The following is a 24,291-nucleotide window of genomic DNA, read 5'->3' on the forward strand; positions in this document are numbered from 1 at the left end:
GCAGAGAGAACAGTCTATGACTAGGGTGGCTGGAGTCTTTGACAATTTTTAGGGCCTTCGTCTGACACCGCCTGGTATAGAGGTCCTGGATAACAGGCAGCTTGGCCCCAGTGATGTACTGGGCCGTACGTACTACCCTCTGTAGTGCCTTGCGGTCAGAGGCCGAGCAGTTGCCATACCAGGCTGTGATGCAACCCGTCAGGATGCTCTCGATGGTGCAACTGTAAAACCGTTTGAGGATCTGAGGACCCATGCCAAATATTTTCAGTCTCCAGAGGGGGAATAGGTTTTGTCGTGCCCTCCTCACGACTTTCCTGGTGTGCCGTACCACGTTAGTTTGTCGTTGATGTGGACACCAAGGAACTTGAAGCTCTCAACCTGCTTAACTACAGCCCTGTCGATGAGAATGGGGGCAAGCTCGGTCCTCCTTTTCTTGTAATCCACAATCATCTGCTTTGTCTTGATCACATTGAGGGAGAGGTTGTTGTCCTTGCACCACACGGTCAGGTCCCTGACCTCCTCCATATAGGCTGTCTCGTCGTTGTCCGTGCTCAGCCCTACCATTGTTGTGTAATTGGCAAACTTAATGATGGTGTTGGAGTCGTACCTGGCTGTGCAGTCATGAGTGAACAGGGAGTACAGGAGGGGACTGAGCATGCACCCCTGAGGGGCCCCCGTGTTGAGGATCAGTGTTGCGGATGTGTTGTTACCTACCCTCACCACCTGGGGGCTGCCCGTCAGGAAGTCCAGGATCCAGTTACAGAGGGAGGTGTTTAGTCCCAGGGTCCTCAGCTTAGTGATGAGCTTTGAGGACACTATGGTGTTGAATTCTGAGCTGCAGTCAATGAATAGCATTCTCACATAGGGGTTCCTTTTGTCCAGGTGTGAAAGGGCAGTGTGGAGTACAATAGAGATTGCATCATCTGTGAATCTGTTGGGGCGGTATGCAAATTGGAGTGGATCTAGGGTTTCTGGGATAATTGTGTTGATGTGAGCTCTGACCAGCCTTTCAAAGCATTTCATGGCTAGAGATGTGAGTGCTACAGGTCGGTAGTCATTTAGGCAGGTTACCTTAGTGTTCTTGGGCACAGGGACTATGGTGGTCTGCTTGAAACATGTTGGTATTACAGACTCAGACAGGAAGAGGTTGAAAATGTCAGTGAAGACCCTTGCCAGTTGGTCAGCGCATGCTCGGAGTACAGGTCCTGGTATTCTGTCTGGCCCCGTGGTCTTGTGAATGTTGACCTGTTTAAAGGTCTTACTTACATCGGCTGCGGAAAGTGTGATCACACAGTCATCCTGAACAGCTGATACTCTCATGCATGTTTCAGTGTTACTTGCCTCAAAGCGAACACATACAGTGCCTTGCGAAAGTATTCGGCCCCCTTGAACTTTGCGACCTTTTGCCACAATTCAGGCTTCAAACATAAAGATATAAAACTGTATTTTTTTGTGAAGAATCAACAACAAGTGGGACACAATCATGAAGTGGAACGACATTTATTGGATATTTCAAACTTTTTTAACAAATCAAAAACTGAAAAATTGGGCGTGCAAAATTATTCAGCCTCTTTACTTTCAGTGCAGCAAACTCTCTCCAGAAGTTCAGTGAGGATCTCTTAATGATCCAATGTTGACCTAAATGACTAATGATGATAAATACAATCCACCTGTGTGTAATCAAGTCTCCGTATAAATGCACCTGCACTGTGATAGTCTCAGAGGTCCGTTAAAAGCGCAGAGAGCATCATGAAGAACAAGGAACACACCAGGCAGGTCCGAGATACTGTTGTGAAGAAGGTTAAAGCCGGATTTGGATACAAAAAGATTTCCCAAGCTTTAAACATCCCAAGGAGCACTGTGCAAGCGATAATATTGAAATGGAAGGAGTATCAGACCACTGCAAATCTACCAAGACCTGGCCATCCCTCTAAACTTTCAGCTCATACAAGGAGAAGACTGATCAGAGATGCAGCCAAGAGGCCCATGATCACTCTGGATGAACTGCAGAGATCTACAGCTGAGGTGGGAGACTCTGTCCATAGGACAACAATCAGTCGTATATTGCACAAATCTGGCCTTTATGGAAGAGTGGCAAGAAGAAAGCCATTTCTTAAAGATATCCATAAAAAGTGTCGTTTAAAGTTTGCCACAAGACACTTGGGAGACACACCAAACATGTGGGAGAAGGTGCTCTGGTCAGATGAAACCAAAATTGAACTTATTGGCAACAATGCTAAACGTTATGTTTGGCGTAAAAGCAACACAGCTCATCACCCTGAACACGCCATCCCCACTGTCAAACATGGTGGTGGCAGCATCATGGTTTGGGCCTGCTTTTCTTCAGCAGGGACAGGGAAGATGGTTAAAATTGATGGGAAGATGGATGGAGCCAAATACAGGACCATTCTGGAAGAAAACCTGTCAGTCTCTCGATGTGCAAAACTGATAGAGACATACCCCAAGCGACTTACAGCTGTAATCGCAGCAAAAGGTGGCGCTACAAAGTATTAACTTAAGGGGGCCGAATACTTTCGCAAGGCACTGTACGTTATTTAGCTTGTCTGGTAGGCTCATGTCACTGGGCAGCTCACGGCGGTGCTTTCATGAATCAATCAGTATGATTCTACTACACATGAATCAGTCAGTGTGATTCTACTACACCGGAATCAGTCAGTGTGATTCTACTAGACATCAATCTGGTTTTATCTGATGCATATAATATGCTATAAAAATAGCTATAAAGATAAGCTATAATTAAATAAAAATGTATTGGGTAAATCATTTCATTTTGGCATCACTGTGCCCGAAGAAGGGGATTTACCCACTAAATTACTGGGTGTTTATATATAGAGTGTGCGACTCTATATTTATAGCTTATAGTTTATTCGCCGTTAGTCAGCACCTCTCCATAAAATAATTTCCTCTGGGTGTGCGCCAGCTCATGTTTTTTCATTCTACTTTTATCTGATGCATGTATGAAGTTTTTAATTAATGGGTATCTTGTCTACACAGGATTGATGAACAATTCTTAGTGGGTTAATCTAATGTCTAGAATGTATTAATTATATGTCTCATACCATGTGTTTAATGAAGGATGATATATCCTCTATCAAGTTACAAGATACTGTAGCTGTACTAATAGTTGTGCTGGGTGCTGTTCATCAGCCTAATAATGGTGCTGGTTGCAGTTCATCAGCCTAATAATGGTGCTGGGTGCAGTTCATCAGCCTAATAATGTTGCTGGGTGCAGTTCATCAGCCTAATAATGGTGCTGGGTGCAGTTCATTAGCCTACTAATGGTGCTGGGTGCAGTTCATCAGCCTAATAAGGGTGCTGGGTGCCGTTCATCAGCGTAATAATGGTTCTGGGTGCTGCTATTGCAGTCATCTCTGTAGTACTTTATATAGCTGAATTGTAGCACACTCTCCCTACCCCCACTCCACCCTTACAGGCTGTTTAAAGTCATTGGTTGTGTGTGTGTGTGTGTGTGTGTGTGTGTGTGTGTGTGTGTGTGTGTGTGTGTGTGTGTGTGTGTGTGTGTGTGTGTGTGTGTGTGTGTGACAGGAGGTCAAGGACGGTCTTGTATGCCATGCCTCTGGCTGCTCCTGTCTGTACCCAGGTTATTTAAAGAGCTCATCTACCCTATCCTCCTACTACCCACCAACGCACACACACACACGGACACACACACACACACACACACACACACACACACACACACACACACATACAGAAAAGCACACTTTGTCCTGAAGCCTGCCGTCAGTGTGTCCTGACTTTCAACCTGCTGGATTAATGAATGAATCTCCTCTCTGTCTGGATCCCAGAGAGGGTTCTGAGCCGAGCCCTGCCTCTCCCCTCCCCTCGCTGCCTGGTGGGCACAGAGATGGCACCACTCACCCATTCATCAACACACCTATGGGGAGGTAAATATGGCAGCGAGAGGGAGAGGGGAGAAGTGAAGGAGAAGGAAAGGTGGAGGGAAGAGTGGGAGGAGGGTAGGTATTTTATGGGTGACAGACATCCTGAGAGTGCACTGTAGTCTATGGGGTGCTGAGGTGTTCACTGGGGGAAGAGGGGGAGGTTTTGTTAGGGAAGAGGGGTATTAGGGTAAGGGTGTGGGAAGAGGGGGAGGTTAAGGTAGGTATGAGGGTATTAGGGTAAGGGTGTGGGAAGAGGGGAGGTTTTGTTAGGTACGAGGGGTATTAGGGTAAGGGTGTGGGAAGAGGGGGAGGTTTTGTTAGGTATGAGGGTATTAGGGTAAGTGTGTGGGAAGAGGGGGAGGTTAAGGTGGGTATTGGGGGTATTAGGGTAAGGGTGTGGGAGGAGGGGGAGGTAAAGGTTGGTATGAGGGGTATTAGGGTAAGGGTGTGGGAGTAGGGGAGGTCAAGGTAGGTATGAGGGTATTAGGTTAAGGTAGGTATTAGGGTAAGGGTGAGGGAAGAGGGGGAGGTTAAGGTAGGTATGAGGGTATTAGGGTAAGGGTGTTGGAAGAGGGGAGGTTAAGGTGGGTATGAGGGGTATTAGGGTAAGGGTGTGGGAGGAGGGGTAGGTTACGGTAGGTATGAGGGGTATTAGGGTAAGGGTGTGGGAGGAGGGGGAGGTCAAGGTAGGTATGAGGGTATTAGGGCAAGGGTGTGCGAAGAGGGGGAGGTTAAGGTTGGTATGAGGGGTATTAGGGTAAGGGTGTGGGAAGAGGGGAGGTTGAGGTGGGTATAAGGGGTATTAGGGTAAGGGTGTAGGAAGAGGGGGAGGTTAAGGTAGGTATGAGGGTATTAGGGTGAGGGAAGAGGGGGAGGTTAAGGTGGGTATGAAGGGTATTAGGGTAAGGGTGTGGGAGGAGGGGGAGGTCAAGGTAGGTATGAGGGTATTAGGGTAAGGGTGTGGGAAGAGGGGAGGTTAAGGTAGGTATGAGGGTATTAGGGTAAGGTGTGAGAAGAGGGGGAGGTTAAGGTGGGTATGAGGGTGTATTAGGTTAATGGTGTAGGAGGAGGGGGAGGTTAAGGTAGGTATGAGGGTATTAGGGTAAGGGTGTGGGGAGAGGGGGAGGTGGAGGTTAAGGTAGGTATGTGGGTATTAGGGTAAGGGTGTGGGAAGAGGGGGTTATTTAAGATGGAAATGGGACAGCTTTTGATGAAGAAAGAACTCACCATGGGGCTCTCCCATTGTTTCCCCCAAACAACAACACATTACTTTCCATTTCACTCTGGAGATTTTTCAGAAAAGATGGGTTACAATATCATAAAGTTTGCAAAGGTGAAGAGAGGGGAAGGGAGAGGGGGGGTTGAAATATACTAATGAAAAGAAACAGAGAAGATACGTAAAGAAAGAGGGGAAAGAGGCAAACAGCTGTCAGCCTTTGATCAGCGCTGGCACTTGTCGAGGTAGGAAGCCATGTTGTTTTATGACATGCAGACTGATGTCAACTTTAACGATGAAGTGAGGCCAGGAGAGACGAACAAGGAAGTCCCTCTCTCTCTTTCCTTTGGCGAAGAGGGAAGATGGGGATGAGAGAATGAGGGGAAAGGGGGGTGATGCGTGCTTTAGCAGCCCTCACACTACCACAGAAAGATTGTGGGCGATTTTCTTTCATCTGCTCACACATTCACACACAGACAGAGGAGAGAGAGAGAAGGAGAGTGAGAGAGGAGAGGAAAGGAGAGGGAGGGAGAGAGCGAGAGAAGGAGAGAGAGGTGAGAGGAGAGAGAGAGAAGGAGCGAGAGAAGGCAAAAGAGAGAGAGAGAGAGATAGAAGGAGAGAGAGAAGGCAAAAGAGAGAGAGGAGAGAGAGGTGAGAGAAGGAGAGAGAGAGAAGGAGAGAGAGAGAGAGAGAGAGGAGAGAGAGAGAAGGCAACAGAGAGAGAGAGAGAGAGATGAAGGAGAGAGAGAAGAAGAGAGAGGTGAGAGAAGGAGAGAGAGAAGGAGAGAGAGAAGGCAAAAGAGAGAGAGAGAAGGAGAGAGGTGAGAGAGAGAGAGAGAGAGGAGAGAGAGAGAGAGAGAGAGAGAGAGAGAGAGAGAGAGAGAGAGAGAGAGAGAGAGAGGAGAGAGAGAGAGAGAGGCAGAGAGAGAGAGAGAGAGAGAGAGGAAGAGAGAGAGAGAGAGAGAGAGAAGGAGAGAGAGAGAGAGAGAAGGCAACAGAGAGAGATAGAAGGAGAGAGAGAATGCAAGAGAGAGAGAGAGAGAAGGAGAGAGAGAGAGAGAGAGAAGGCAAAAGAGAGAGAGAGAGAGAGATACGGTGCCTTCAGAAAATACCCTTCACTAATTCCACGTTGTTGTGTTACAGCCTGAATTCAAAATTAATTAAATATATTGTTTTTTCTCAACCATCTACACACAATACCCCATAAAGACGAGGTGAAAATATGTTTTTACAAATTTATTGAAAGTGAAATATCTAATTTGCATAAGTATTCACATCCCATGGTCATTACATGTTAGAATCCCCTTTGGCAGTGATTACAGCTGTGAGTCTTTCTGGGTAAGTCTCTAAGAGCTTTGCACACCAGGATTGTACAATATTTACACATTTATATATTTTTTTATTCTTCAAGCTCTGTCTAGTTGGATGTTGATCATTGCTAGAAAGCCATTTTCAAGTCATAGATTTTCAAGCCAATTTAAGTCAAAACTGTAACTAGGCCACTCAGGAACATTAAATGTTGTCTTGGTAAGCTACTTTTGATTTAGGCTATTGTCCTGCTGAAAGGTGTATTTGTCTCCCAGTGTCTGTTGGAAAGCAGACTGAACCAGGTTTTCTTCTAGGATTTTGCCTGTGCTTAGAGACAGTGCATTTTGGAAAGTATTCAGACCCTTTGACTTTTACCACATTTTGTTACATTACAGCCTTATTCTCAAATGGATTCAATTAATGTTTTCCCTCATTAATCTACACACAATACCCCATAATGCCAAAGTGAAAATGTATTTTAAAAAATTGCAAATGTATACAAAAAATAGAACAGAAATACCTCATTTATATAAGCATTCAGAACCTTTGCTATGAAACTCGAAATTGAGTTCAGGTGCATTCTGTTTCCATTGATTGTCCTTGAGATGTTTCTACAACTTGATTGGAGTCCACCTGTGAAAAATTCAATTGACTGGACATGATTTGGAAAGGCACACGTCTGTCTATATAAGGTCCCACAGTTGACAGTACATGTCAGAGCAAGAAACAGGCCTTGAGTTTGAAGGAATTGTTTGTAGAGCTCCAAGACAGGATTGTGTCAAGGCATGGATCTGGGGAAGGGTACCAGAAAATGTCTGCAGCATTGAAGGTCTCCAAGAACACAGTAGCCTCCATCGTTCTTAAATGGAAGAAGTTTGGAACCACCAAGACTCTTCCTAGAGCTGGCCACCCGGCCAAACTGAGCAATCGGGGGAGAAGGGCCTTGGTCAGGGAGGTGACCCAATGGTCACTCTGACAGAGCTCCAGAGTTCCTATGTGGGGATGGGAGAACCTTTCAGAAGGACAATCATCTCTGCAGCACTCCACCAATCAGGCCTTTATGGTAGAGTGGCCAGACAAAAGCCACTCCTCAGCAATAGACACATGACTGCCCGCTTGGAGTTTGCCAAAAGGTACCTACAGGACTCAGACCATGATGAAACCAAGATTGAACTATTTGGACTGAATGCCAAGTGTCACGTCTGGAGGAAACCTGGCACCATCCCTACGGTGAAGCATGGTGGTGGCAGCATCATGCTGTGGGAATGTCTTTCAGTGGTAGGGATTGGGAGACTAGTCAGCAAAGTACAGAGAGATCCTTGATGAAAACCTGCTCCAGAGCGTTCAGGACCTCAGACTGGGGTGAAGGTTCACCTTCCGACAGTACAACGACCCAAAGCACACAGTTAAGACAATGTAGGAGTGGCTTCGGGACAAATCTCTGAGTCTCCTTGAGTGGCCCAGACAGAGCCTGGATGCGATTGAACATCTCTGGAGAGACCTGAACATAGCTGTGCAGCGACACTCCTCATCCAACCTGACAGTGCTTGAGAGGATCTGCAGAGAAGAATGGGAGAAACTACCCAAATATACAGCCAAGCTTGTAGCGTCATACCCAAGAGGACTCAAGGCTGTGCTTCAACAAAGTACTGAGTAAAGGATCTGAATACTTATGTAAATGTGATATTTATGCTTTTTATATTTAATACATTTGTAAAAAAAAATATCTAAAAATGTGTTTTTACTTTGTCATTACGAGTTATTGTGTGTAGATTGATGAAGATTTTAAAAAAAATCTATTTTAGAATAAGGCTGTAACCTAACAAAATGTGGAAAAATGCACTTTATTCTGTTTCTTTTTATCCTAGAAATCTCCCTAGTCCTTGCTGATGACAAGCATTCCCATAACATGATGCAGCCAACCATACTTGAAAATATGAAGAGTGGTACTCAGTGATATGTTGTGTTGGATTTGCCACAAACATAACATTCAGGACATGAAGTTATTTCCTTTGCCACATTTTTTGTAGTTTTACTTTAGTGTCTTATTGCAATCAGGATGCATGTTTTGGAATATTACTTCCTACTTTTCACTCAGTCTATTAGGTTAGTATTGTGCAGTAGCTACAATATTGTTGATCCATCCTCAGTTTTTCTCCTATCATAGCCATTAAACTCTTTAACTGTTTCAAAGTCACTATTAGCCTCATGGGGAAATCCCTATGTGGTTTCCTTCCTCTCTGGCAACTGAGTTAGGAAGGACACCTGTATCTTTGCAGTGACTGGGTGTATTGATACACCATCCAATGTGTATTTATTAACTTAACCATGCTCAAAGAGATATGTAATGTCATTATTTAAAAAAAGGTTATTATCTAGCAATAGGTGCCTTTCTTTGCGAGGCATTGGAAAACCTCGCTGGTCTTTGTGGTTGAATCTGTGTTTGAAATTCACTGCTTGACTGAGGGGCCTTATAGATAATTGTATGTGTCTGGTACACATATGATGTAGTCATTCAAAAATTATGTTGGACACAGAGTCCATTCAAATTATTATATGACTTGTTAAGCTTATGTTTACTCCTGAACTTATTTCAGCTTGCTATAACAAAGGGGTTGAATACTTATTGATATTTTTAATGAATTTGTTAAAATTTCTAAAAACATAATTCCACGTTGACATTATGTGGTATTGTTTAGGCCAGTGACACAAAATATCAATGTAATCCATTTTAAATTCAAGTAGTAACACAACAAAATGTGGAAAAAGTCAAGGTTTGTGAATACTTTCTGAAGGCACTGTAGATAGAAAGGGGAAAGGAGCTGGAGAGAGTGAGAAGAGAGAGGTTTTCAGTACTTAGCAGCAGTACAGTTCATTTGCTCAGGATGTTTAGGTTCTCTCCACAACAGAGGGTTATACTACATAACGGGATAGAGGAGTTAGCGAGCTAACTTTGGTCAATTCTGAGTTCAATCGGGATAACCGTTGACAAGAAGGTGGCTCATCTTTAGTCAACTACATTTCTATAGCAATGAATCCTTCAGCGCTAACCTGCTCCGGATCGTCACTAGTTACCACAGACACAAAGTCATAAACCCTGCGTATTTCTAAGGTGGATCTTCTTAAAGTGGATCTGACAGCGTTTTAACTACTATGCAGATATGAAACAGTAAATTCCCAGTTTATGCTACAAAACCAACTCCAAGAGGTTTTAAAATAGGTTATATTTGACAAAAAATGCCATGATGTGCAGCAAGGCATTGTTGGCAGAATTGATGGATGCAGTTCAATGCATGATTAGCATAATTTGCCAATACATTTCTTGGTATCAGGTTGTAAATCACTGCTGACCTGGTACATTGTTCGCTGCCTCCACCCATTCGGGATGCACTGTTTCAGTTTCAATGACTCAATATTTTGGACAAAAATTGACGAATGTAAAGCTAAAGTCTAGGCATTGGTCCTGTGACTTGGATGGGTCTCTTCAAGGAGGAGGTCAAAGGGGGGTGAAGTCTAACACCGGTGCTTTGGAAACCACGCTCGTGTGATGATTAATTTGTCTGAGATCTGAAAAGTTGCATTGTCTGGTCCTGCAGGCTTACATGAATGGTTTGCTACACACGGTAATCTGTCTGGTAATTACGAGGCTACTCATTACATGGACGTAATACCAAACCACCTCTGTTGCACGCTCATTAAATGGGATGCACAGATCCTTCTGCTACTGTTTGCCACAGGAAGTGTTGTTGTGCAGTAGGCCTGATTGCAAACCCAGTCAGTTATATTGGTGCTGTGATCTCTGAGTATGAGGTCAAAGGGGGAGTGAAATGTAACCAAGGTTGTTCGATGAACCTTGCTGGAGACTGGAAGACTTGTGTTAGCTTCCTGAACTAATCCCCATGGGCTTTATCTAAGTGGACTAACATAGTCTTGTGACATGCAGGAGACCTGGTTCGAAACCACTCAGTTACAATAGCAAGGTTAAATAGGAAGTGTAAAGGCTATCGTTAGAAGGGCTATGACAGGGCATTTCATGTACAGTTGAAGTCGGAAGTTTACATACACTTAGGTTGGAGTCATTAAAACTTGTTTTTCAACCACTCCACAAATTTCTTGTTAACAAACTATAGGTTTGGCAAGTCAGTTAGGACATCTACTTCGTGCATTACACAAGTCATTTTTCTAACAATTGTTTACAGACAGATTATTTAATTTATAATTCCCTGTATCACAATTCTAGTGGGTCAGACGTTTAACATACACCTTCGGAACAATTTCCAAACGCCTGAAGGTACCACGTTCATCTGTACAAACAATAGTACGCAAGTATAAACACCATGGGACCACTCAGCCGTCATACTGCTCAGGATGGAGACACGTTCTGTCTCCGAGAGATGAACATACTTTGGTGCGAAAAGTGCAAATCAATCCCAGAACAACAACAAAGGACCTTGTGAAGATGCTGAAAGAAACAGGTACAAAAGTATCTATATCCACAGTAAAACAAGTCCTCTATCGACATAACCTGAAAGGCCACTCAGCAAGGAAGAAGCCACTGCTCCAAAACCGCCATAGAAAAGACAGACTATGGTTTGCAACTGCACATGGGGACAAAGATTGTACTTCTTGGAGAAATGTCCTCTGGTCTGATGAAACAAAAATAGAACTGTGGCCATAATGACCATCGTTGTGTTTGGAGGAAAAAGATGGAGGCTTGCAAGCCGAATAACACCATGAACGTGGTACCTTCAGGAGTTTGGAAATTGCTCCCAAGGATGAACCAGACTTGTGGAGGTCTACAATGTTTTTCTGAGGTCTTGGCTGATTTCTTTTGATTTTCCCATATTGTCAAGCAAAGAGATTCTGAGTTTGAAGTTAGGCCTTGAAATTCATCCACAGGTACACTTCCAATTGACTCAAATGATGTCAATTAGCCTATCAGAAGCTTCTAAAGCCATGACATAATTTTCTGGAATTTTCCAAGCTGTTTAAAGTCACAGTCAACTTAGTGCATATAAACTTCGGTTAGGACATCTACTAGTTCCTCTCCTTCCACCAACGAGAAACGTTACAAAGGAGATATCAGACCAGGTAGTCCAGACCAGGTAGTCTCTTCTAAGAGAAGAGAGAGAAAGAGAGAGAGAGAGAGAGTTAGAGGGAGCATACTTCAATTCAAACAGGACCTATAAGACAGGGGAAATACTCCAGATGTAACAGACTGACCCTAGCCCCCCAACATATAAACTATTGCAGCATAAATACTGGGGGCTGAGACAAGAGGGGTCGGGAGACTCTGTGGCCCCGTCCGACAATACCTCTGGACAGGGCCAACCAGGCAGGATATAACCCCACCCACTTTTCCAATGCACAGCCCCCACACCACTAGAGGGATATCTTCAACCACCAACTTACCATCCTGAGACAAGGCAGAGTATAGCCCACGAAGATCTCCCCCACAGCACGAACCCAAGGGGGGCGCCATTCGGGACAGGAAGATCACATCAGTGACTCAACCCACTCAAGTGACGCACCCCTCCTTGGGATGGCATGGAAGAGCACCAGTAAGCCAGTGACTCAGACCCCGTAATAGGGTTAGAGGCAGAGAATCCCAGTGGAAAGAGGGGAACCGGCCAGGCAGAGACAGCAAGGGCGGTTCGTTGCTCCAGAGCCTTTCCGTTCACCTTCACACTCCTGGACCAGACTATACTCAGTCATAGGATCTACGGAAGAGAGAAGTCTTCAATAAAGACTTAAAGGTTGAGACCAAGTCTGCGTCTCACATGGATAGGCAGACCATTCCATAAAAATGGAGCTCTATAGGAGAAAGCCCTGCCTCCAGCTGTTTGCTTAAAAATTCTAGGGAGAATAAGGAGGCCTGCGTCTTGTGACTGTAGCTTACGTGTAGGTATGTACGGCAGGACCATATCAGAAAGATAGGTAGGAGCAAGCCTGTGTAATGCTTTGTAGGTTAGTAGTAAAACCTTGAAATCAGGCCTGGCCTTAACAGAAAGCCAGTGTAGAGAGGCTCCCACTGGAGTTATTTGATCTCATTTTTTGGTTCTCGTCAAGATTCCAGCAGCCGTGTTTAGCACTAACTGAAGTTGATTTTGTGCTTTATCCAGGTAACTGAAAAGTAGAGCATTGCAGTAGTCTAATCTAGAAGTGACAAAAGCATGAATACATTTTTCTGCATCATTTTTGGACTGAAAGATTCAGATTTTTGCAATGTTAAAAGCATGGATTAATTTGAAAAAATATGTCCTTGAAACAGTCTTGATATGTTCGTCAAAAGAGAGATCAAGGTCCAGAGTAATGCCAAGGTCCTTCACAGTTTTATTTGAGACAACTGTACAACCATCAAGATTAATTGTCAGATCCAACAGAAGATCTCTTTGTTTCTTGGGACCTAGAACTAGCATCTCTGTTTTGTCCGAGTTTAAAAGTAAATAATTTGCCACCGTCCACTTCCTTATGTCTGAAACACAGGCTTCCAGGGAGGGCAATTTTAGGGCTTCACCATGTTTCATCAAAATGTACAACTGTGTATCATCCACAAAGCAGTGAAAGTTAGCATAATGTTTCCGAATGACATCACCAAAAGGTAAAATATATAGTGAAAACAATAGTGGTTTTAAAATGGAACCTTGAGGAACCCTGATATTTACAGTTGATTTGTCAGAAGACAAACCATCCACAGAGAATTTCCGACAGATAAGATCTAAACCAGGCCAGAACTTGTCCGTGTCAACCAATTTGGGATTCCAATTTTTCCAAAAGAATGTGGTGATCGATGGTATCAAAAGCAGCACTAAGGTCTAGGAGCACGAGGACAGATGCAGAGCCTCGGTCTGACGCCATTAAAAGGTTATTTACCACCTTCACAAGTGCAGTCTCAGGGCTATAATGGGGTCTAAAACCAGACTGAAGCGTTTTTTATCCATTGTTTGTCTTCAGGAAGGCAGTGAGTTGCTGCGCAACAGCTTTTGAATTTTTTTTGAGAGGAATGGAAGATTCGATATAGGCCAATAGTTTTTTTTTTTGGGGTCAAGTTTTGGCTTTTTCAAGATAGGCTTTATTACTGCCACATTTAGTGAGTTTGGTACACATCCGGTGGATAGGGAGGCGTTTATTATGTTCAACATAGGATGGGCAAGCACAGGAAGCAGCTCTTTCAGTAGTTTAGTTGGAATAGGGTCCAGAATGCAGCTTGAAGGTTTAGAGGCCGTGACTATTTTCATCAATGTGTCAAGAGATATAGTATTAAAAAACTTGAGTGTCTCCCTTGATCCCTAGATCTTATTTAAAATGACGGTCTACTTAAAGGCCTCCTCCAGGGACTGGGGGCTGGGATTTAAAAATAAAATATAGGACAAAACACACATCACAACAAGAGAGACTAAACAAAACTACATAAAGAGAAACCTAAGACAACAACATAGCATGGCAGCAACACATTATTTTTGTTTGTTTTACCAGGTAAGTTGACTGTGAACACGTTCTCATATACAGCAACGACCTGGGGAATAGTTACAGGGGAGAGGAGGAATGAGACAATTGTAAGCTGGGGATGATTAGGTGACCATGATGGTATGAGGGACAGCTTGGGAATTTAGCCAGGGTTAACACCCCTAGTCTTACGATAAGTGCCATGGGATCTTTAATGACCTCAGAGAGTCAGGACACCCATTTAACGTCCCATCCGAGAGACAGCACCCTACACAGAGCAGAGTCCCCAATCACTGCCCTGGGGCATTGGAATATTTTTTTAGGCTAGAGGAAAGAGTGCCTCCTACTGGCCCTCCAACACCACTTCCAGCAGCATCTGGTCTCCCATCCAGGACTAACCCTGTTTAGCTTCAGAAGCAAGCCAGCAGTGGGATGCAGGGTGGTGTGCTGCTGGCTTACATGACAACACAGCAATGTAGCAACACAACATGACAACAACATGGTAGCAACACAACATGGCAGAAAGCACAACATGGTACAAACATTGTTGGGTGTAGACAACAGCATAACGGGCAAGAAGGTAGAAACAACAGTACATCACATGAAGCAGCCACAACTGTCAGTAAGAGTGTCCATGTTGAGTCTTTGAATGATGAGATTGAGATAAAACTATCCAGTTTGAGTATTTTTGCAACTTGTTCCAGTCGCTAGCTGCAGCAAACTGAAAAGAGGAGCGACCCAGGGATGTGCTTTGGGGACCTTTAAAAGAATGTGACTGGCAGAACGGGTGTTGAATGTGGAGGATGAGGGCTGCAGTAGGTATCTCAGATAGGGGGGAGTGAGGCCTAAGAGGGTTTATTCAACTGACATATTCACTGCAGCCTAGAGTAGAATTTTGTACTCACTTGAAAACAATAATGTCATTATTCATTGCATTGTGGTGTTGTAGGCTAGTCTATGTAGGATAATTGTATTGTCCCTCAACAAGATCAACAGCTTTTTGAGTTGCATGTATCATGTCTTCACTGTTCTTTCATGCGCAATGATGCACCTGGCCTTTTCGCTGCCTCTCAGCTATTCCCATTTGTTCTTGTGGATTCATATATAGCTATTTAACCAGCTTTGAATGTTTTTATCTGGGGTGTTGTGTCTTTGGCTATGCCGGATTAAGTGATATGACATACTATTCTATAAAATAATTTATCCGTAATTAATATTACCTGATTAATCATGTAAATGTAATTAACTAGAGAGTCGGGGCACCACAAAATAATATTTATAGAGCTGTTATCTTCCGAATAAACTCTTAAAGACCTAGTAATATTTTACATCAATAGCAGTCAATATTAATCGTCATCTTAATTCAGTCTCATCTGAAAGTTGTAAATTCTTGGTTATCTTCACGAACCCTGGCTAACAAGTTGAATCAGCAATATAAAAAATTGGGTTTAATTATTTATTTACTAAATACCTAACTAATCACACAGAATTACACATAAACATAATTAAATCATAACTTGATTACAAATTACGTCATAAAGGAAAACGTCCCTAGCGGGCGGAACAGATATGACAGCTGGTTACACAAAAGAAAAGGGTCTGGGTTTGAGTGAAAGAGCGGGAAGACTGGGGACACAGGGAGAAGCTGTGCTATCGTAAATACAGTATTTTATGCATTCTAAATTACCGCCCATTTGGAAAAGGAAAATTTAATAAATATTTACTCTGAGCTGCGCTTCGGTAGGTTGGTGGTAGATGGAAGGCCGTGATGCCAAACCGAGTCCTTTGAAGAATGTCTCTGCTGGTAAATTGGTTACGTTGTAGTAACGTTGTGGTGTGGTAGACGGGATAGTCTGTCTGTTCCTTTGTACCTGCGTTTGCAGCTGCTGTTGCTAACTCAACGGCTAGGAGGTATCACTTCTGTAGTTAATAAGAGTTCAAAGTTCATACCAAAGCTCACGCTGATGTTGGCTTCGTTCTGTAGTTATTATCTGAACCATTCTGACATCGGACCGTCATCCTCACATCCTTGGAACAGAAGGTTATATTGTCGTCAAGGCTTTATATAGGAGGGGAGAGGAGGGTGTGTTTGAAAAGTTTTATAGCCCATGTCCCTTCACAGGGGTGGGCCACTGATTGAGCAGAGCCCTAACCAAACCTCACATTTTAGAAGCTAAAATCACATTTCATCCCATCACGAATCATTTCATATTCATACATTTAAATTGAACAACAATTCCATGTGAATCTGATAACTCTGATGTGTAGACTTTCCACTGTAGAGTTTATGTCATCTTATCATTGATGAGAATGTCTCAGATGACAACCGAACTGACATCATATTCATTAAGTACCACCGCAAATGCTCAAGTGGTCGGATTACCAGAATATAGTTAATTTCCCCCCACCTTCTGATGTTCCCAGAATCTCTATGTTAACCAAGGGTTTTGAAGAATGTCTCTGCTGGTAAATTGGATACATTGTAGTAACGTTGTTGTGTGGTAGATGGGCTACTCTGTCTGTTTTGTGCATAAGGGAAGTAACAAAACACCTTGATATATGGGAGGACCATGCAGGCAGATGAGGAAATGTGTCTAGGATGGAAGAAAATATAGAGTAAAAGCTGTAAAAGAGTGAATGGAAATCAGGGAAAAACACACAACCCTCCCCTGTGACCAAGAAAAACCATACTACCCTCCCCTGTGACCAATAAAAACCACAATACCCTCCCCTGTGACCAATAAAAACCACACTACCCTCCCGTGTGACCAATAAAAACCACACTACCCTCCCCTGTAACCAATAAAAACCACAACACCCTCCCCTGTGACAATAAAAACCACACTACCCTCCCCTGTGACCAATAAAAACCACACTACCCTCCCCTGTAACCAATAAAAAACATTCTACCCTCCCCTGTGACCAATAAAAACCATACTACCCTCGCCTGTGACAAATAAAAACCATACTACCCTCCCCTGTGACAAATAAAACCATACTACCCTCCCCTGTGCCCAATAACAAACACAAAACACTCCCCTGTGCCCAATAAAAACACACAACCCTCCCCTGTGCCCAATAAAAACACACAACCCTCCCCTGTGACCAATAAAAACACACAACCCTCCCCTGTGACCAATAAAAACACACAACCCTCCCCTGTGACCAATAAAAACACACTACCCTGCCCTGTGCCCAATAAAAACAGACAACCCTCCCCCCTGTGCCCAATAAAAACACACAACCCTCCACTGTGACCAATAAAAATAAACAACCCTCCCCTGTGCCCAATAAAAACACACAACCCTCCCCTGTGACAAATAAAAACCATACTACCCTCCCCTGTAACCAATAACAACCATACTACCCTCCCATGTGACCAATAAAAACCATGCTACCCTCCCCTGTGACCAATAAAACCATACTACCCTCCCATGTGACCCAATAAAAACCATACTACCCTCCCATGTGACCAATAAAAACCATACTACCCTCACCTGTGCCCAATAAAAACGCAGTACCCTCTCCTTTGCCCAATAAAAACGCAGTACCCTCCCCTGTGCCCAATAAAAACACACTACCCGCCTCTGTGCCCAATAAAAAACACAAAACCATCCTCTGTGCCCAATAAAAACACACAACCCTCCCCTGTGCCCAATAAAAACACACAACCCTCCCCTGTGACAAATAAAAACCATACTACGCTCCCCTGTGACAAATAAAAACCACACTACCCTCCCCTGTGACCAATAAAAACAACCCTCCCTGTGACAAATAAAAACCACTCCTCCCCTGTGACAAATAAAAACACACAACCCTCCCCCCTGTGACCAATAAAAACACACAACCCTCCCCTGTGACAAATAAAAACCACACTACCCTCCCCTGTGACCAATAAAAACACACACCCTCCCCTGTGACAAATAAAAACCACACTACCCTCCCCTGTGACCAATAAAAACCCTCCCTCCCCTGTGCCCAATAAAACCACACAACCCTCCCCCAGAAACACAAAACCCTCCCCTGTGCCCAATAAAAACACACAACCCTCCCCCCCCTGTGCCCAATAAAAACACACAACCCTCCCCTGTGCCCAATAAAAACACACAACCACAACCCTCCCCTGTGCCCCTCCCCTGTGACCAATAAAAACACACAACACCCCCTCCCCTGTGACCAATAAAAACCACACAACCCTCCCCTGTGCCCAATAAAAACACACTACACTCCCATGTGACAAATAAAAACCACACTACCCTCCTCAGTGACCAATAAAAACCACACTACCATCCCCTGTGACAAATAAAAACCATACTACCCTCCCCTGTGACCAATAAAAACACACAACCCTCCCCTGTGACAAATTAAAACAAACAACCCTACCCTATGCCCAATAAAAACACGCAACCCTCCCTTGTGACCAATAAAAACACACAACCCTCCCCTGTGACCAATAAAAATACACAACCCTCCTCTGTGACCAATAAAAACACACAACCCTCCCCTGTGCCCAATAAAAACACACAAACCTCCCCCAATGTGACCAATAAAAACACACAACCCTCCCCCCCTGTGACCAATAAAAACACACAACCCTCCCCTGTGACCAATAAAAACACACAACCCTCCCCTGTGATCAATAAAAACACACAACCCTCCCCTGTGACCAATAAAAACACACAACCCTCCCCTGTGATCAATAAAAACACACAACCCTCCCCTGTGACCAATAAAAACACACAACCCTCCCCTGTGATCAATAAAAACACACAACCCTCCCCTGTGACCAATAAAAACACACAACCCTCCCCAAAGCAAAAATAATAGTTAGACAACCCTTTCACGCCAGTAAATTTCCCACCAAATCCTGAATTTGCAGGATAACTTTTTCTTAATTTAAATAATTTTGATTGCTGTTTCACCATTGCCTCAATGAAGGTCAAAAGGAGTGGACTATAGAGGAAATAGGATGCCATTTGGGACGCACATTGTAATCCTCATAGCTAGAGATAAGAGTATAGCAACTAAATCATCTGTAATAGATTGATAGTGTATGATAATAGGATGAGCTCTGTCAACAAGAATAATGGTGCTGTCAATGATGATGTCCCTTTTGTATCTAATATCATAACCGCATTAATGAAATGAAAAATGACCCTGAAGTCTTACTCTCCTTATTAGCTGCCCTCATACTTCACTCCCTCTCTTCCTTTCTTCCAACTCTCCCTCTCTCTGATCTACTCTCTCCCTCCCTCCCTTTCGCTGGTTTCCCTCCCTCTCTCCCTCCCTCCCTCTCAAGTCAATTTAAGGGTTTTATTGGCATGGGAAACATATATTAATATTGCCAAAGCAAGTGAACTAGATAATAAACAAAAGTGAAAAAATAACAATCTACAAATGTGACAAACAAAACAAAACAAAGGCGAAGTCTTCTCATGCTTTGTTGATTTCCAAAACGCTTTTGACTCAATTTGGCATGAGGGTCTCCTGTACAAATTGATGGGCAGTGATAAAGTAGTGTACAGTACTACTGCCAAGAGATGAGCTATAAGTGTACCTACCGTAAGAGTCCCCTCGTAGCCTACCATTGACTATATACATACCCTGCGTGTGACACTCTTCTCTCTCTCTCTCTCTCTCTCTCTCTCTCTCCCCCACCCTCCCCCCCTCCCCTGCCTCCCTCCCTCCTCCCTCCCCCCTCCTCCCTGCCCCCCTCCCCCTGCCTCCCTCCCCCCCTCCCTCCCTCCCTCCCTGCCCCCCCCTCCCTCCCTGCCTCCCCTCCCTCCCTGCCTCCCCTCCCTGCCTCCCCTCCCTCCCTCCCTGCCTCCCTCCCTCCCTGCCTCCCTCCCCCTCCCTCCCTGCCCCCTCCCTCACACACTGTGCCTCCATCTGTTTCAGGAACTTCAAAGACCTTCCCTATCCCCTGGTTTCTCTCCTTTTTAACTCTTTTATCAGCCTTTAATAAAGCCCCACTTCAAAAAGGACAGACTTTCTCCTTCATTATCACTTATTACTTTATTAAACTGCTATGCTAATATGTAATAATAATAATATTCCATGTATAACATTTGTTAATTTTTAAAGTGGGCCCAGTTGAATCGGGCTATTTCAGAGATGAAATGAAAAGGGACGGTTATTATGAGGAAGGGTAGATGAAAGTGTGGATCTGGCGGAGAGAGTGGAGAGTAGGGTAGTAGAGGAGTGTAGGAGTGTAGGATATGTATTCTAAACCACGGGACCTCATCAGTGATGCACCCTGGGATGTCACTGTAGTGGTTGTGGTGCTTGATGTGGAGTGGGTGTCTCTGATGCGGCCGGTTGATGCTTCTCCAGTCTGTGTCATGAACTTTTATCTCTCTCCCTGCTCTCCCCATCTCTCTATACCCTCTCTCCATGTCTCCATCTCTTTCTGCTCTCTCTCCATTTATCCATCTCTCAATTTCCCTCTGCTCTCTCTCCATTACCCCCTGCTCTCTCTCCATCTCTCTCTGCTCTCTCTCCATCTCTCCATCTCTCTCTGCTCTCTCTTCATCTCTCCATCTCTTCATCTCCCTCTGCTCTCTCTCCACCTCCCCTGCTCTCTCTCCATCTCTCCATCTCTCTCTGCTCTCTCTCCATCTCCCCTGCTCTCTCTCCATCTCCCCTTGCTCTCTCCCATCTCTCCATCTCTCTCTGCTCTCTCTCCATCTCTCTGCTCTCTCCATCTCTCCATCTCTCTCTGCTCTCTCCATCTACCCCTGCTCTCTCTCCATCTCCCCCTGCTCTCTCTCCATCTCTCCATCTCCCTCTGCTCTCTCTCCATCTCTCCATTTCCCTCTGCTCTCTATCCATCTCTCTGTCTCTCATCCTCCCACTATGGACCTGTCATGGTCCTCTCATCTCCCGCCCTCACATCATGACCCTGGAGAGCCACGAGAGCTCTTTGGCTGACACACTTTGAATGTGAGTTTGTGTGTGTGTGTGCATGTTTGTCTCTGTCTGTGTGTGCTGTGTGTGTATGAGTGTGTGGTTTTATCAGGTGTTTGCAAGTGTATGGGGGTGGAAGGTATATAGGTACTTTATGTTTCATTGTCTGGAAAGTATTGGATTTGTCAGGTCTTTGACTTGTGCGATTCCTGGCTGTGTGTTTTGTCGGTGTATGTGTGTGTCAGAGTGTTTTGATTCGGGTGTCACATCTCTCTCGCACCTTCCTCTTTCAGTTTTGTTTTATGTTTCTCTCTCTACGCTGGCATCGGTTAACTCCAGCTTGCCTTTGATTGCAGCTTCAAATGCCGCCTGCCTGAGAACTTTTCTCCACACGTTCTGGCACTCTCCCCTCCAGAGCTCTCTCCCAGCTCGCTCATTCTGGCCCCACCCCCTACCTCACCGTGTCCTTAACCATGGTACACCGTGCCCTCTGTGCAGCATCTGTCTGCGAGACTGAGACAGGCCAGTACTCAACTTTGGCCTCCAGAAAGAGCCACAGGGCTGGAGATCAATTACCTGGCTACCCAGACTCCTTGCTCCGGTCAAACGCTATGCCACTCCCATGGACCCTGTGAACACATTTGGTTGCAGTCTGCTTTGGTCCAGTCAAACGCTATGCCACTCCCATGGACCCTGTGAACACATTTGGTTGCAGTCTGCTTTGGTCCAGTCAAACGCTATGCCACTCCCATGGACCCTGTGAACACATTTGGTTGCAGTCTGCTTTGGTCCAGTCAAACGCTATGCCACTCCCATGGACCCTGTGAACACATTTGGTTGCAGTCTGCTTTGGTCCAGTCAAACGCTATGCCACTCCCATGGACCCTGTGAACACATTTGGTTGCAGTCTGCTTTGGTCCAGTCAAACGCTATGCCACTCCCATGGACCCTGTGAACACATTTGGTTGCAGTCTGCTTGGTCCAGTCAAACGCTATGCCACTCCCATGGACCCTGTGAACACATTTGGTTGCAGTCTGCTTGGTCCAGTCAAACGCTATGCCACTCCCATGGACCCTGTGAACACATTTGGTTGCAGTCTGCTTTGGTCCAGTCAAACGCTATGCCACTCCCATGGACCCTGTGAACACATTTGGTTGCAGTCTGCTTTGGTCCAGTCAAACGCTATGCCACTCCCATGGACCCTGTTAACACATTTGGTTGCAGTCTGCTTGGTCCAGTCAAACGCTATGCCACTCCCATGGACCCTGTGAACACATTTGGTTGCAGTCTGCTTTGGTCCAGTCAAAAGCTATGCCACTCCCATGGACCCTGTGAACACATTTGGTTGCAGTCTGCTTGTTCCAGAAACCGATGGGTTGAGCCAGAACAAGAACACACGTACAGTGGCTGTTTGAAAATTCATCATTGGCTTTCTACTCTGATTGGTTAGAGACAGTCCAATCACTGATGACTGTGTACAACGCTCCCCGTGCTCCTCTTCACCACAAATGTCTTCAATGATGGCAGTCTCAGACTAAAGTGCACTACATGACCAAAGGTATGTGGACACCTGCTAGTCCAACATCTCATTCCAATATTATGGGCATTAGTATGGAGTTGGTCTCCCCATTGCTGCTATAACAACCTCCACTCTTATGGGAAGGCTTTCCACTAGATGTTGGAACATTACTGTGGGGACTTGCTTCCATTCAGCCACAAGAGCATTAATGAGGTCAGGCACTGATGTTGGGCAATTAGGCCTGGCTCACAGTAGGTGTTCCAATTTATCCCAGAGGTGTTTGATGGGGTTGAGGTCAGGGCTCTGTGCAGGCCAGTCAAGTTCTTCACACTGGTCTCGACAAACAATTTCTGTATGGACCTCGCTTTGTGCACGGGGGCATTGTAATGCTGAAACAGGAAAGGGCCTTCCCCAAACTGTTGCCACAAAGTTGGAAGTACAGAATCGTCTAGAATGTCATTGTATGCTGTAGAGTTAAGATTTCCCTTCACTGGAACTAAGGGGCCTAGCCAGAACCATGAAAAACAGCCCCAGACCATTATTCCTCCTCCACCAAACCTTACAGTTGGCACTATGCTTTGGGGCAGGTGGTGTTCTCCTGGCTTCCTCCAAACCCAGATTAGTCTGTTGGACTGCCAGATGGTGAAGCGTGATTCATCACGGAAGAGAACACGTTTCCACTGCTCCAGAGTCCAGCGAGCTTTATACCACTCCATCTGATGCTCATGGTGATCTTAGGCTTGCGTGTGGCTGCTCGGCCATGGAAACCCATTTCATGAAGCTCTCGGCGAACAGTTCTTGTGCTGGCGTTGCTTCCAAGGGAAGTTTGGAACTCATTAGTGCGTGTTGCAACTGAGGACAGACGCGCTTCAGCATTTGTCATTCCCGTTCTGTGAACTCGAACGACAGAAGAGCTGAAAAATGTAGTGTGAGTCGTCAGGCTAGGAGATCAATGGAGTCAATGCTGAAAGTCAGAGACAGAGATATGGTGGTGAGAGAGAACAGACAGAGCAGATAGACAGCCAGGGATACTATGGGTGCATCCCAAATGGCACCCTATTCTCTATGTATTTGACCAGAGCCCTATGCACTATAAGGGAATATCTACTCTGAGTCAGTCAGTGTGGTTGGGGTGTTGGTGCTGTGCTCTTGTCCTCACACTTCTCTCTTGCTTGTGGTCGCCCAACTGTTTGCCAGCATGTTCATCATTCTGGCCCTCCTGTTTTTGTGTGTGTGTGTGTGTGTGTGTGTGTGTGTGTGTGTGTTTGTGTGTGTGCCTGTGTCTGTGTTTGTCTTGCTGATAAGGTGTTGTGTAACAGATGAGGTAACCTAATACCTGTCTCATCTCTTCCTTTCCGCTGTTATTCTCTGTTCCTCTCTGTCTGTCCACCCAGTGGCTTGGCTGATGTGATGTTATCTGGGTCTTACCAGAATCCTCCTTGTCTTGTTCCAGGAATCAGCCCAGCCCACCCCACCCTGCCAGTCTGCCGGCCCCTGTCCGTTCTGTAACCCTCTGGCCTCTTTTCCGTCCGGTAAACCTCTTTCCCCCTGTCCATCCTGTAAATATCTGGCCCCCTGTCCATCCTGTAAACATCTGGCCCCCTGTCCATCCCGTAAACATCTGGCCCCCTGTCCATCCTGTAAACATCTGGCCCCCTGTCCATCCTGTAAATATCTGGCCCCCTGTCCATCCCGTAAACATCTGGCCCCCTGTCCATCCTGTAAATATCTGTCCCCCTGTCCATCCCATAAACATCTGGCCCCCTGTCCATCCTGTAAACATCTGGCCCCCTGTCCATCCTGTAAACATCTGGCCCCCTGTCCATCCTGTAAAGCTCTTGCCCTCTGTCCATCCTGTAAACATCTTGCTGCCTGCCCATCCTGTAAACCTCTTGCCCCCTGTCCATCCTGTAAACCTCTTGCCCCCTGTCCATCCCGTAAAGCTCTTGCCCCCTGTCCATCCTGTAAA

General features: G+C 45.1%; 1 protein-coding gene across 1 annotated transcript in view; it reads left to right on the forward strand.

Annotated features, from left to right (window-relative positions):
- The window catches only part of gpc3 (glypican 3), a 242,201-nt gene that overhangs the window by 119,846 nt on the left and 98,064 nt on the right, over positions 1–24,291 (forward strand). The window lies entirely within an intron of this gene.

The sequence above is a fragment of the Oncorhynchus tshawytscha genome, linkage group LG08, assembly GCF_018296145.1.
Source record: "Oncorhynchus tshawytscha isolate Ot180627B linkage group LG08, Otsh_v2.0, whole genome shotgun sequence".
NCBI lineage: Eukaryota > Metazoa > Chordata > Actinopteri > Salmoniformes > Salmonidae > Oncorhynchus > Oncorhynchus tshawytscha.